A 213-nucleotide genomic window follows, 5' to 3' on the forward strand; every position below is an offset into this window, starting at 1 on the left:
CCAAATGCAAGTCGGCGAGGTTGGCTTGCTTCCAGCACGGGTGAGGCCCGTCCAACCCCACACAAGTGAAAGAGGGCGCTTCCAAAGCCTAGGGGCTGGCCCTGACCCGCAGAGGTCAAGGGAAGCAGGGCGCCCTGGTTGCTGGCACCCCAAGGAGGCGGCAGGGTTCCCCAGGCAGCAGAGCGCGCACAGCCCCGGGAGATGGGCAGACCC

This window comes from Bison bison, unplaced genomic scaffold (assembly GCF_000754665.1).
Source record: "Bison bison bison isolate TAMUID 2011002044 unplaced genomic scaffold, Bison_UMD1.0 scf7180017864167, whole genome shotgun sequence".
NCBI classification, from domain to species: Eukaryota; Metazoa; Chordata; class Mammalia; order Artiodactyla; family Bovidae; genus Bison; species Bison bison.